General features: G+C 42.5%; 1 protein-coding gene across 25 annotated transcripts in view; it reads right to left on the reverse strand.

The window, feature by feature from the left end:
* Positions 1-14,522, reverse strand: part of LDLRAD4 (low density lipoprotein receptor class A domain containing 4) — a 434,307-nt gene that overhangs the window by 32,554 nt on the left and 387,231 nt on the right. The window contains exon 1 of one of the 25 annotated variants that reach the window (XM_064577959.1): positions 4,389-7,085. The exons of the other annotated variants lie outside the window; for them this stretch is intronic. The gene's annotated coding sequence lies outside the window, so the exon portion shown is untranslated. Of the gene's footprint in view, positions 1-4,388; positions 7,086-14,522 lie in introns of those variants that run through there. 25 annotated transcript variants of the gene reach the window in all.

Below are 14,522 nucleotides of genomic sequence, written 5' to 3' on the forward strand. Positions count from 1 at the left end.
CCTCTTCGCTGTGCTCCAACTTGGGAGGCCGGGGTGCAAAGGCTGTACGTACAGAAGGTACGGCGAGGCCCGTTACCCACCCCGTAGGAGACACTCTTGACAGGCCCGGAAGAGGCATATTCTTCAGACAGATGCACGCTTGCTACGGCTTCCTGAATCAAGGGGCATCTCGGAGCAAGAGCCTGCGCACAGGAAGGAGGCAGACGCCAGCTGAGGACTGGCACTGCATTGGGACCTTGCTGCTTCTCCCTCTCTCACCCTGGGCTGCCCACATCTGGCCTGACAAGATGCTGTCCGTTTTCTCACGGTAGAGGAGAGGCAATGTGCAATGGTGCCCAGAAAGGGGAAATGTCTGTGATTCTGGTTTTGGGAATGGGGTGGAAAGAGGAGGCTAAGGAAGAACAATTAAAAACAAAGATTAAAAGATTTTTAAAAAATCTACAGGAATAGTAGAGTTCTGAGAAAATAATAGGATGTTTTAGGGTTTCCAAAACTTCATGTGCCTAGTTCGGACTCTGAACACAGCCCACTGGTCAGTTTTCCTTGATTCCAGTAGATACTGACATCAACAGAGGAATGCCAAAAAGCAGTCCATGCAAGGAAATAATTTTAGGCCAAAGTCAAATTTTCACACTCCCCCTCCTTTCATGGGGCTCTGGTTCACAATGTTACAATGGATGAGTCACTGCAATCCAAACACCAGAAATCTTATGATAAATTTAGCCTAAAACTTACAGGAAGGCATCACAGCACCTTATTTTATTACTATGAAACAGAGACAGTGATGATGGTGATGATGGCATCTCTCTATTTTTATAGAATATCCCCAAGAAACGCCGGGCTGTGCAGTGGAGAACTGCAAGAACAGAGGAAACGGTGTGAAGCCTGTTGGTCTATTCTCTGGTTCAATGAAGAGCTGAACTGACTCATACTAGAGGCATGAGCGTCTGTACTATTTTTAAAGAACTCGGGGGAAGCGTGGTTCTACCACCTTAGGCTCCTAATATAACCCTCATTTCTATTTGTGGGATGGTTAACCCGTCTTCCACTTGGTCTTTCCTCCATTAATATATCATCCTTCACAGGAATCCTATTTTCTCAATGTTTAATTTTAAAGCTCCAGATGTGTCATTTACGCCCTTACAGACTCTATAAATGGGGTGGCGGGGGGGCAAAGTCTGAGCCTCTCATCAGCCCCCCCACCCCAGCCCAGGAAATACCTTGGCGGCCCGCATTCAGAGAAGTTGCCATGCAGAATACCGTGATGTCACTGAAAACACCGAATGCTTTCCACAAAATCCTACACACCACCGCAAACGGCCCCTCCCCAACCCTAACCAATGACAGCACTCCACTTTGCTCTCCCAAGTGCTACAGTCTATTGGGAATACCGAGACTGTAGCTAGCTGCCGCACAGGCCTACTCTGGGCAGCCCCTCTCTCCCAGGAAGCTTTCCTAGGTCTCCAGCATGGCTCATGCACCGCAGATGAGTAGGTGCATTTCCTGCCTCTCTGTCCTACTGGGCAGAGAGGACAGCCTCGGAGGGCGTCTTACTCTTTATTTATGGCTCTGTGACACTTCTAAAGTGCTGAATGTTCCTAAAGCCTGGTAAGTTCTTGCCCCGATCCTACAGAGACTGGGCGGTGGGGCCAGGAGTTGGAATCTACATAGACCATAACTGCCTCAAGTTTGTGAACTATTAGTTTAAAAATACTCTTGGAGATTTTAATGGCTGAATGAAAATTCACACTCATTAAACACCATGGTTGAGGGGGGGAAATTCAGCCTGTGTTATATGAATAATTTCACAGCTTGAAGTTCAGAAGGCAAAACAGTAAGAGCTATAATCATGATGATTAGATTATATATTTTGAATTTTCTTTTCCTTGGGTGGGTTGGCTATTCCAATCTATCCTATAACAAGTAAAACAAAAGAAGGGGAAAAGAACTACCCCCAGAAATACGCCAATGTGGTGTCACCTCCCAGGCTTTATCTTCCTTAAGGAGCTCTTTCCTAACTGCTTGATGATGGTTCCCTTGGGAGGCTCCCTAGCATGCAGCTGAAGCCTGTCATAGGACTTATCACTTATACTTATACTGCCCATTTTCTGGTCGTCTTCCTCCTGGAGTAATCTCTGGGATAGTATCTTGATCTTCTTTAATATCGTCAGTAGGCAGCACATGACTTGCATAAAGTTAGTGTTCATTTTAGATAAATGGCTAAAGAAATCCGTAAAAGGAAGGGTCCCAATTGCCTAATCTGCTTTTAACAATGTCTAGCACAGAGCCATATTCCACCAAACATTTACTAATGACTTCAGTGATGAAGTTTTGCCAAAGGTTTTCATATTTCCTAAAAATTATTCAACTATTATTATTCTAGGCATTGTGAACTATCACCGGAAAAAGAACCTCATGGTTGCTCTAAGTTACCTGTTTACAGAATCCTATTTCTATTAATGTTATTATTATCCTATTTCTATTAACGTTTCTAAAATGTTTTGCATGATACCAAATGTGGGAAGTGATACCTATGATCTCTAGGAGGAGAGGGGAAAGCAGAGTGCGGTCCAACGACACAGGGCTCTCTTAGGGCAAGGTGTGGCCCGCATCTGCCTGACTCCGGCCCACAGCCAGGTGCCTTTAATGACTCTGGCAAGGAGCAGTGACCAATAAACTGACTGGCTACTGAATCCCTAGAACGCAGACACCAGCGCCATCCAGCTAGAATAACGTCTTTTTAAATTACTAAGGTCCAAGCATTCATCCAATTCAACTTTTCATCATACATTTTAGAATCTAGAGTCTCATGATCTCTTCAGAAAGAAATCTAGCTAAATATGTTCCACTCAAAGATGATTGACAGGATTTTTCTGAAAACATAGCAGAGGAGTAAAAGCAATTACAAACCTTTTAAAAGTCTATCCCTCCAAAAAAAAAAAAAAAAAGTCTATCCCTCCAATATGTTATAAATGGAAAAAAATACATACATAAATCCATAATTCCCTCTATAGGATTCATTTAAAAATCCACCCCCACCCTACCCCCACATTATTAATTTAGGAAAATGCATCAGAAAAATATACAGCTGCACAAGTAACCATCTCCTTCACATTTAAGAGCAGAGTGGCTTCTGAATGCTCCCTAGCTAGCAGTCTCTGTCTGTCCCCACAGGCTGCCTCTCAAGAGTCACAGCTGGCTTGCCTCAGGTCTACTGTTACTAGACTGGTGACCTGAGAAACAACCCAGTAAACCACCCACATCCTGAGAAACACATCTTTTCTTTCAGATGCTGTTTTCAATGACTCCGGGTGAAAAAAAAAAAAGTACCCATGAGTCTAGCAGTGAGTAACAGAGTTTCCGGGGGTGGGGGAGAGTTAGTCTCACATATAGAACATCTGAGAAAACAAAGCTCCAAAGCAACAAACCTGTGTATTTACGTGTATAGCATCTCCAACGGGAACAAACTGGTCACAGATGAGAAAGAAGACGAGAAAGCCTAAAATACATCTTCCCACAGACAGTCAAGCCCTGAGGCATTCTCAGAGCTGACAGACCCTTCTTAGGTAGATATGAACTTCTTGAGAAAGAGCTTCTACTCTTCTCAACTCTGTCCTCAGGCCAAACTCCAAGAACAACCACCACAAACCCCAGAGAACAGGCATCACCCACAGCTGCCCTTTGAAAGTATGCCTTTTTTCAGGAACAGGTCTCTAAACGGGGCCTCCTTCAGTGTGCTTTGTTCGGGTGGTCACTGGACATAATCGGGTCCTTTGCAAGGGGGAGTCCAACCGTGATGCGGCCCCCCCCCCACGTTCAAAGCATCCCTTCGGCTTCAGGCCATCTCCTCTTTAGGCAGCTCAGAGCGGCAGTTATGGCCAGCGTGGGGTGTGAGTGTGCGACTGCGTGTGTGTGTGTGTGTGCGCGTGCTTCTGTCTCTCTCTCTACCGTATCAGCGGGGCCCAGCCCAGGTGTTAGACTCAAATGCTATGGCTCTGACCGCAGACTGTGGCTACCAATTATCAACTGCCGTCCACAGAAATCAGGAGCTCTGTGGCAGGAAGCGGGCGGTGTCACAGAGCAGATAACAAGTGCAGGGTCTCAAATCCTGGAGCAGCGGAACACCCAGTGTCATATACAGCAACAGACAGCAACGATTAGTCTGCATTTCTCATGTCTGGCCTCACCTGGGACATGTTACACACACAGATGAGCGGAATGCAGCTAGACAGATCATCGTGTTCCATTGCATTCAATAATCTTTTTAACAGGCAAATATCAAACCGGATAAGGCAGAAAGGGGGAGATCTACAAATCCCAATACAGTATTTCTTCTCTTGATCCCTGCTGGAAGCTTTCAAGGTTGAAGAAATGAAGCGAGGGCTTACCGAGGCAGCGTGTGCAAACAGACAGGGATGCTTAGCCACTTAGGCTTCTCTGCTGTGGATCCAGCTTCAAGAGCACATCCTGGCTTGAAGTGCCCACAGCGTCTCTCATACCAGGAGCCAGGCTGCAGGCTGTCCTCGGGGCCCTCCAATCCCCAAAGTCTCTCTCTAACTGATGGGAGCAGTTCACATAGCTCTTGCAGCTAAGCTGGGCACTGGCAACTGTCAAAGTCATAAGCACAGCAGGAAACACTCAGCTTCCCCCCCCACTCTCACTTTCCTGTCGGCTCTGCCCTTTCTCTCCCCCCGCCCCTATTTCTCAATGCATGGTGGCGAAAATATACCTACAGGGGTGCTGTAAAGTCAGGACTCTTACTACTAGGCGGTTTTAGTTTACAAGGTTCAGAAATTAGAGAGAAGAATCCAAATGGCAAAGCAGAGACAGCTCTCAGGAGGGCACTTTTTCCTGGTTCATTTTGTGCAAGCACAGTCTGGGTTTCCCCTGAGGGCTAGGCAGTTTTTCATGTGTGCGTAGAACACCTCCAGTGCATTCTGATGCCCGGGGGCTGTGTGAAAAGACTTAAGAGAAGGCAGCAGTTTTCAGAAAAATCACAGTGCGGCCATAGTGAGAAGGGCAGCGTGCCATGGTAATATTGCAAATAAAGCCGGCCACAAGCCCTGCTCTACGCCCAGAATAGCCTTTGTTTTTCCTTATTTAGGATAAATAGCAATGGCATGTGGGCCATAACAATAGTTTTGGCTGTAGGAGGAGTTGTCAAAGCAAAACTAAACGCTGTTGGTTACTACCAGCATTAGAAATGAAGACAGTTACGTCAGCAGCCCGTCCCTGCTGTCGGCCCCAGCATGCCACCTGGGGCCAAGAGCAGTGGCCTGGGCTTGATGTCACCCCCAGGTCCTCAGGTTGGCCAGAAGACATCACTACTATTTCACGTTTTAATTACTGGGGGTGGGGGCAGAAAGGGAACAAAAGAATCATCAAGAAGATTTTTCAGAGATTTTGTGTGGATAAAGGAAATGGGAATTTCAGCAAGAAAATTAACAGTTGCGTACATTTGCATGTGCCAATCAAGACAGCCTGATTTTTCTTGAGCAATTTCCAAATTTAAAACATAACTCTCCTCTCTTGTTCTACTTGTCCCCAATTTCATCTCAGAGTCACATGGCTGGGTGAATGAAGAGGGTGAGGCTCAGGAGACTGGGCTGGGGTGTGGTCACCAGGGCAGGGGACCCTCCTCAGAGAAGAGCCAACATCAGAAAGCATCAGGCTTCAGACACTCTGGCCTCAAGCTGGCCCTGCTGCTCTTTGGCTCTCCTTTGTCCCTAAAGTCCCTGGTCCTTGCCATCCAGGGATGGCACTTCCTTGTCGGTTTAGTCAGAGTGACAGGATCACTCTGAAATCAAGTCCTCAAAAGGGAATATTCACAAGATTGCACATGACTGCCACGAGAGTCCGTTTTTAAAAATTAGGGATTTAGTCAATATGATGAAAACATTAGTCAACATTATGAAAATCGGTTCTGCCATTTGTTAATGATTATACCTGCATTTTGAAATGGTTGCAAATAGTCCACTTCGGGGTTCAACATTAGTAAAGATGCATATTTCATGTATCCAAAAAAAACTAACGTATTTTTCACCTTTAATGGCCGCGTTGCATTCCCACTCTGCCTTAACACACTTACACTGTTTGGCTGGCTTCCTTATCACTGGGTATTTGGGCAGGGTGGGGGGTGTCAATCTTAATCTAGCTCCTTGTTCATTCCTTTTAATTGTTCTCAATGTTTATTCTACTTAAAAATCACTTTAAAAGCCTTTGACTTTATGGATGAGCTTGTTTTCAAGATGTTGCCCAAACCGCACACCGGGCCCAACCGCAGGCTGGTGCAGGTTCCAGAGCCACTCTGGGCTGTGTTTGGCGTGTGCTGGCCACGCTGCCTGATTAACGCCAGCACATCACCAATCGTCAGTATCCACCAAAGGCTAAATCACCCAGTGGTGGACTTAATTTTGTTCTATTTCCTTTTAAGCCCTGGCCTGAGGACTTTAGGAAGAAAGCACAGAGGTCAGAGGGGGGGGTTCCCAGAAGCCAGGGGTTCGTGCCCTGATAAACACCTCATTCTAGCTGGCCCGGATGGTATGTGGATCCCTGGGGCTTTTTAACTGATAGGTGCCAATATTTCTCTTCCTTTAATTCGGAGAAAATGGCCGCACACACAGCAGAAGGGTGTGGGAAGACACTAGTCTGCTGAACAAAACACATAAGTAGGAAAGTGTAAAAGCCATTTGCATTTAAGAATTCTTTCTTCCCTCCTTGTCTTTAAATATGCATCTTTAAAATGAGTACTCTGATGGGCTGCTTTTGCTAGTAGTTAAAAAAATGTCCCAAAGCTGTATGTGGTTTCCCTGTGTACCCCAGAGGCCTTGGAAATGATGCAAGGAAGGGTCGCCTACGAAAGACATTTTCACAGGGTCTGTTGACAGCAACAATGACCTGAAGAGCCTTTGTCTCCATAGACTCACTCTACCAACATCTTCAGGTTTCCTCTATAAAGGTTTTCATTTCATTAATTCATCTGACAAATATTTACTAAGTGGTTAGAGACCTTAGGAGGAAATATACTGTACCTTCAATGTAATCTGACCGACACACATTTACTGTAGGGCTGAACTTGTCTTAGGTGCCATGCATAGGTAGCTCCTTATTTAAGGAACTGAACAAGCTCTAAGGATTGGCTTCCAGCCAGATCTGAATATGACAAGCTGAGGTGATTGGGAGTATGTGTGACCTGAATGGCCAAAAGAGACAGCACAGGGCAGGGATTTTGGCTCAGGGGCTACTCAGGGCTCATTAGCTTCAGAAAATACCTCTGGGTGGTGTAGGGGTGCTCTGCTATACCAGAATCTTCCTCTGTCACATATAACCTGGGTTAGCATCTTGCCTGGCCCACTCCTTGGATTTAATCACCATGGGCTTCTTGATCATGCCCTGCTGTCTCTCCCCACCATGTTCTCACCTTCAACAGGTATCCCACTCACAACAGAAATTTTGACAGAGAAGTATCAATTGGAGAGTTAGGAATACTTTTATAATGGCTATAGAGCAGAAAATTAGCATTTATAAACATTTCTAAACATCTATTGCTACGTTCTAGGCACTTTCAAGTACTGTATATCTTTTCACTTTCATGTCAACCCTGTGAGGAGGAAGCTGAGGCTCAGAGAGGGTGAGTACTTTGTCCAAGGTCAAATTGGCTGCTAAGAGGCAAGCTGGGGTTCTGGGGGTCAGAACCCTGGGCAGCCTGACTCAGAAGTTCCTACCCACCCCACCCATCATTCTGCTCAGTGGGCAGTGAACTTATAATCTTCCAAACTAAAGTCCCCTGAACTAATCAAAGTATGTCAGTAGATCGATAATTGGATTTTTAGAGTCTGACTGCCTAATTCCTTTTAGGCACTAACTTGCAAATCCATGTTAAAGATTCTGTATGTCCACATGTTGCCAGAGGCTCTTGGAACCATTTTATGTGTCTTGTATACCTGTTAATGTGACTCCTGTTAAGAATCAATGGCCCTGTCCATTACAAATTCCTATTCTTTGAGGTTTATAACTATGCTGTAAAATTCTGCTCTGAGGTGAAGTTTTCCACATAAAAATTAAGTCCTGGAATTTGGCCTTCAGAAAACAAAACAGTTCATTTTCAGTAAGTTTGCTATGCTTAAAGTCATGAATGAGGATTTTAAAAGAATGCTGACTCCTGCAGACTCAAAACATAGTAATGGTTCGATATTTGTGGACATCAGCCTACAGCATGAAATAATGTACTAATGCATTCTTAGTGCTTAAAAAATTGCAGCAGGGGGCACCTGGGTGGCTCAGTTAAGCCCTGGACTCTTGATTTTGCCTCAAGTCATGATCTCAGGGTCATGAGATCAAGCTCCACGTTGGGCTCCGTGCTGGGCGTGGAGCCTGCTTAAGATTCTGTCTCCCTCTCCCTCTGCACCCCCACCCCTGGCTTGCTCACACACTCTCTCTCTGTCTTAAAGAAAAGGAAAGAAGAGAAGAGAAGAGAAGAGAAGAGAAGAGAAGAGAAGAGAAGAGAAGAGAAGAGAAGTGAAAAGAAAAGAAAAGAAAAAGAAAAGAAAAAAGAAAAGCAACAGAGAGGTTTTTATGTAGAAATATGAACACTCTGCATATCCTCCAATCACAGTGCTCGATACCCCCATCATTGCTGGTAGAAATGTCAGCAAATATAAAAATATGCAACACAATGGAACTAGCAAGCTGACAAGGTAGATTAAAAGCTCATTAAATAAATTAGTCTAAATTAAATAGCCTTAAAATACTTCCTAATATGCAACAATACCCCCTGTATTAACAGACTTTGGCATTTACCTTACACATTATCTATGCCACCACAATATTTTTTCTTCTAATGGAAAAAAAAGAACTATGTATTATTCTGTGTTTATGGTGGTATAGATTTTCATAATGGCTAAGCTACTCCTTACTGAGTTACACACCTTTGAAAACTGCAGTTATTCTTCCAAGTCCCAGGAAAAAAAAGGAAGGCAATATAAAGTTTTTATAGTGGCTAAATTCTGGGGCCAGTTAGACTCAAGTTTGAGTTCTAGTCCTGCCATCTGACAGTATTTAGCTAAGCCTGTTTCCTCAACTGTAAAGTGAAGCTAAGAATACCTGTATCACAGGGTGGTCGGAGGACAGAATAAGATGTCTTATCTAAACCCTTACCACTCAAATTCGTCCAGGGAACATCAGCATCAGCATCACCTGGGCGCTGGTTAGAAATGCAGGATCTTGGATCCTGCCCTGGACTTACTGAACCAGAATCTGCATTTGAACAAAATCCCCAGGTGATTTACCTGCACATCAAAGTTTCTTCTGAAATTTTGGTCTAATTCAAACTCTTCATTCGGATTAAATGAGCAAACTGGGGCTTGAAGAATTTATGACTTGTGCACATCACCCAAAGGAAATGAGAGTAGAGTCCAGGTCTCCTGTGTAGGGCCCAAGCAACTGCTACTCAACAGTGATTTTAAACAATGGTACTCAACATGCACGCATTTGTGTGCACATGTGTGTAAAATCATAATGCTGCCCTCTTGGGCTAAAGGCCGGACCCAGTACCACAGGGCAGGTGCTTCCTGCTGTCCTCCCTGCTTGTGCTAATGGGCTGATACTGATCCACCCACACCTCTTGGAAAAGGTAGTAGGGGTGGACAGTGTTGTCAGGGCTCACAATAGTGGTGAAGCTAAATTAGCTTATGTTAAAAGAGTCTCTGGTGTTGAAATACAATTTCTAGGATATTTGGCATTCTTCATAAAAACTCTGGAAGTCCTTGAGGACTTCTGGATATCATATGTTAAGAAAGAATTCTAATTTTGCCTTCTGGAAAAACTCAAGTGCCATGAGCAGACTCTTCTTAAAGACAGAATTATGAAGATGCCATCAGTCCACTCCATGAATGTAGCCCAGCTGTCACGTCCTCCCAGCCTCCCCGTTCCCTGAGAGAGCCAGGCCCCAGGAAAATAGAGTCCTGGCACTGGGGTTAAGGAAACAGCTTTCTACTTCTGTTGCATGCATTCTTCCAGTGGCACCTCCCAAACTGTTTTTCCTATCAACAAGACTTATTGATGGTGCCTTCATAAGACTGCCACATTATCATTAAGGAAGGCCCTTTAAAGGTGTGGTAGCCTCTTCACATTTCAGGTAAAATATACACATATTCTGTATAAAAACACACCAAATATTTTAATATTTAAAACATTCAATGTGGTTATTCAGAAAAATATTTTATTTTGCTTTTCAAATACATTTATCAATTTTGTCGAAAAGCTAGAAGGCTAAATAACCTTCACAACTCATCTTATTTGTGGGCAGACCATAAGACATAAGCTCAAGATGCTTACAACTCAGATCTTAGATACTATGATTCCATTCCTAGTTCTTACCCCTGTAAGAACTTTGACCCCTTGAAGATGGAAATACCAATTTCAATAGCACTACTCTATAGGCAAACATTGTGCATTCTTATACACATACAGTATATGCACAATATATGGAATCTATATTTGGTGGGTGTTACTGCTGAATTACTGGACAATGCTGTGATCATTATTCTTGAGGATTCTAAAGCAGTGGTTTATTTGCAATCACAAGCATTTCTTGGACAATCTGAATTTGGAGGAGAGGCGCAGGCTATTGTCTCTGGAGCTCCTCTTAGTCTTGCTTATAAATTCCAGGATGTGTGTGGGCAGTTCCAAGACTTTTAGGTTCCTGGTTTTAATGAAAGCATTAATTTCTTCAAAAGTTGAGAAAAAGTCATAGCACATTCCAGAGTTTTAGTTACTGTTTTAAAGCATATACTAAGGCAAACACTAGAAAAATCACAGGCTAAAATCCAAGTTAATCCAAAATCTCATCAGATCTATACAACTATACTCAGTTCTCATCCTTGACACTTTAAGACAAGCCTAGCATACATATGCTTTAAAAATAAGAACCACTGTTCTCTGGTATCAGATCACCTTTGAAAACATGAGGTCAATCCTCATTTATGTCAGAGCCGAGCACTCATTAAATACCAATCACTGCGAGGAGACAGAATACAAAGAAAGCCGGCAACTATCCTTGTCCATGACATCCCTAGTTCATCCTGAGCAAGAGGTAGTGAAGTAGTGAGAGTAGCAGAGTGCTCAGCAAGGAGCAGGTGAATGAATGAATGAATAAATGAATGAGTGAACAAGGGTCCTGTAGAAGGAGGGGTTCTTAACCTAAATAATAACAATAATAGCTAATACTCATACAGCACTTACTATGTGCCAGGCAGTATTCCAAAGCACTTTAGTATTTACTTAAGCCATTTAATCTTTACAGGTAACATATGAATACTGGTTATTTTCCCAATCTTACAGATGAGGAAACTGAGTCATAGAGAGACTGTGTCCAATGCCACACAGCTAGTAAGTGGTGGTGCCAGGACTTGAACCAGGAAGTCTCACTCCAAAATCTATTCTTAACCACTAATCAGGCTAACTCTAAATGTGGTAGGTCCAAGGAAGACCCCTGAACCAAATCCCATTTTTTAGAAGGACCTTGATGGACAAGCCCCATTTAAAAGATTAAAGGAATGAATCTGAGACCAAGGATCTTGGAAGGGCTGACAGAACACAGAGACCACTTTACTCTCTGAGAAGGAAGTCTTCCCATCTCAAGGAAGACACAGTTGGAAGCAAACTTAATTGTACCTCTGGGCAATTTTTTCTTTAGATTAAACTAAACCTCTGATAAATTCCCTTTTTTTGGGCTCTGAAAGGATGAAGTGGCTGGTTCTATACTGGTAGAATAAAAAGGTAAATACAAATAAATGTACGTATTTATAAAAATCAGAGTTTTCAGGGATGCCTGGGTGGCTCAGTCGGTTAAGTGTCTGCCTTCGGCTCAGGTCATGATCCCAGGGTCCTGGGATTGAGTCCCACACCCAGCTCCCTGCTCAGTGGCGATCCTGCTTCTCCCTCTGCCTGCCGCTCCCCCTATTGTGCTCTCTCTATTTCTCTCTCTCTCGCTGACAAATAAATAAAAAATCTTAAAAAAAAAAAATCAGAGTTTTCCAGAAAAAAAGCACCATCCTTTCTTTTCTCTATCTCTAGCTTGTTACGTCCATAGCCCTTTCTTTTCTTTCTAATTTAAAATGTCTTCATTTAGATTCATTGGAACCTATTCTAATACTGAAAATTGTAATGTGCTTGAAGGAATTGTTCAGTTTAATATCTTATTCATTTGTGAACTGAAGTGTACTGAAACTAAAAGATAATTTTTAAGCCCACTATAATGTCAGTCAGATTTCTTTGTTCTTTCTACAAAGGCAATGAAATAACCACAAGGAAATGGGAACAATTTAGGGGTGCCCATGAGGCCCCTGATTAGCCAGAGATAATGAAGATCAATTATGCTTTGAGGACATCTTGCCACCATGAAACAGGCAGAAACCAAAAACTCAAGAGTGCCTTTCATGTGGATAAGGTGAAATGTGGTCCCGTTTTTATTAAAAGTGACCTTAATCAAGCCTGTTATTCTCAACAATAAACACCCAAATTAGTAAAGCAATAGAATACAATAAAATATAGTGGCAATAATAAAAACGTTTGGAATTTTCATAGGACGAATGACTTTCTGGCAGAAACTCAATCTTGGTCAGACAAATAAAGCCAAATTTAAAAAAATTTAAAGGCCCAGAAATGGTAGTGTTGCAAATGCCTTTGTAATTTTTTCCCTGTAATGTACCTTAAAGAAAAAAACTTTCCAAAACTGTCTATTTACCATTTAACCCTCTTAGAAATAGAAACCCTGGCCAAGGCTGGCTGCAGTGTGGCAATCTGGTCACACATACCCTTGCTGGTGAGTTTCAGTTCAAACAGATAAAACAGCAAATGGAGAACCTTGATCAGATTTCAGATCAATGGCTCCTAGGTCCTAAGCTACATACGGGTTCTCTTTGCAGTCATTATGCCCAGAACGCTTCGGCCTTGGCTCTTCCCAGTGTGGTCTAACCCTGGCCAGGAGACCAGTTGCTGGTGCTGCCTCTGCCACTGCCTGAAATCGCCATGAGCAAGTCATGTCAAGGCTCAGTCCTCATATGTACTCTCACTCCACTGCTGGGACCAAATTCCAGCGTTCCACACATTTCGGTCCTTCAAGGCCCACACTCAGGAGTCTTAAAATATCTGCATTCCACCTGTGCTATTATTTACTTAATAGCAACTTTTAATTGGACTTTAAATAATTCATTTGAAAAAATTTCAACCTAAGTAATAATATCTATGATATCACAGGTTTGATATGCTAGGGATTTTTTGTGAAGTATATTATTAAAAATTTACAGCAAAATTAAATTTCAATATAATCTTTAATACTATTTATAAAATATAAAGAAAAGTTTCTTACTGTTGCCCATTTAAAGAGAAATGTTTGCTATACAATTTAGTTTTAGTCAATTATGTAAGGAAAACATGATTTATCTATATGTATGCTATAATATGTTTGAAACTGAACGTATTTAAAATATAATATGGGAGAGCCACTTCTAAAATAGTGGGCTAAGGAGCTCCATGGTAGGGGAACCTGGGTGGCTCAGTTGCTTAAGTGTCTGTCTTCAGCTCAGGTCATGATCCCAGGGTCCTGGGATAGAGCCCTGCATTGGGCTCACTGCTCTGCAGGGAGTCTACTTCTCCCTCTCCCTCCTCCCCTCCCTCCCTCTGCCCCCCACTTGTGCTTTCTCAAATAAATAAAATTAAAAAAAAAAAAAAAGGAGCTCCATGGTCCCACTCCCCAGGAAAATAAGCAGTAAAAATTATTAAAAATTAACCATTTAAAATCTCTGAAAACTATCTAAAGGGCATACAGCAAATTAAGAAATATTTAGGAGCAAATGAAATCTAAAGAAGGAGGGGAGGGGCACCTGGGTGGCTCAGTTGGTTAAGCGTCTGACTCTTGATTTCAGTTCAGGTCATGATCTCAAGCTCATGAGATCAAGCCCCGCATCAGGGTCTGCACTCAGCATTGAGTCCACTTGAGATTCTCTCTCTCTCCCTCTCCCTCTGCCCCTCCCCCTGCTCACATGCTCTCTCTCTCTAAATAAACTCTTTTTTTAAAAAAGGAGGGGAATAATTAAGATTAGAGCAGAAAATAATGAAATATAAATAGAATAATAATAATAAACAAAATCAAAATTTCATTCTTTGAAAATATCAACAAAATTGACAAACCTTTAGTAGACTGACAAAGAAAAAAAGAAAAAAAAAGACTCGAGTTACTAAACTCAGGAACAGAAGAAGCAATGTCAGTGTCCCCATCTTACAAATATAAAAAGGATTATAATGAAATAACATGAACAACTGTATGCCAACAAATGAGATAACTTAGATATAATGGAAGAATCCCTAGAAAGGCCCCTACTACCAAAACTGATTCAAGAAGAAACAGAAAATATGAATGGACTTATAACAAGACACTGAATTAGTAATTTTATAACTTCCCACAAAGAAAAGCCCAGACCCAAATGGCTTTATTGGTGAATTTTACCAGACATTTAAAAAAG

The sequence above is a fragment of the Mirounga angustirostris genome, unplaced genomic scaffold, assembly GCF_029215605.1.
Source record: "Mirounga angustirostris isolate CCGP_5_RB_7025 unplaced genomic scaffold, mMirAng1.0.hap1 SCAF_14, whole genome shotgun sequence".
In the NCBI taxonomy this organism is placed as follows: domain Eukaryota; kingdom Metazoa; phylum Chordata; class Mammalia; order Carnivora; family Phocidae; genus Mirounga; species Mirounga angustirostris.